The 520-nt window shown below is 65.6% G+C and overlaps 1 protein-coding gene across 1 annotated transcript in view; it reads right to left on the bottom strand.

Annotated features, from left to right (window-relative positions):
- Positions 1 to 520, bottom strand: part of SLC22A31 (solute carrier family 22 member 31) — a 14,118-nt gene that overhangs the window by 11,827 nt on the left and 1,771 nt on the right. The gene's annotated exons all lie outside the window — the stretch shown is intronic.

Genomic DNA, 520 nt, shown 5'->3' with positions numbered 1-520 from the left:
CGCCCCGGCGCCCCGCCCCGCCCGGCCTTGCGGGAGAGGAGAAGGGAGAGCGGGAAGGAGGAGAGCCTCTCCCTGCCGGGCTCAAGGCCGGGACTCTCCCGCGGGGAAAGGGGTCCGCCAAGAAAGAGCCCCTTCCTTTTGGAGGCCAGGCTGTGGAGAGCCGCTTCCTGGGCGCGCAGCAGAGAGTGGGCTGGTCTCCAGAGGGTCGCCCCCTCCCATCAGTCCAACTGACCTCCAGGCCACGGAGGTCGGGTCCCCTGGAGGACACGGGAGGCGCAGAGCCACCAGGGATAGGGAGGAACTCGCGGTCTGGGGCCAGGGAGGCTCCGCATTCTTGGTGCTTGGGGAGGGGGCAACAGTGGGAGGGGGCTCCTGGTGTCCTGGCCCCACTGCTGGACCTCCTGATGGCACCTGGTATTTTTGGCCACTGTGTGACACAGAAGAGTGTTGGACTGGATGGACTGGATCCAACATTGGCTTCTCTCATGTTCTTATACAGAGCAGAGGTCCCTCAGTGGCT

This window comes from Gekko japonicus, unplaced genomic scaffold, assembly GCF_001447785.1.
Source record: "Gekko japonicus isolate JY-2015 unplaced genomic scaffold, Gekko_japonicus_V1.1 scaffold386, whole genome shotgun sequence".
Lineage (NCBI taxonomy): Eukaryota > Metazoa > Chordata > Lepidosauria > Squamata > Gekkonidae > Gekko > Gekko japonicus.
Note: the sequence above shows the minus strand (reverse complement) of the source record. Positions and strands in the feature narration are given on the sequence as shown.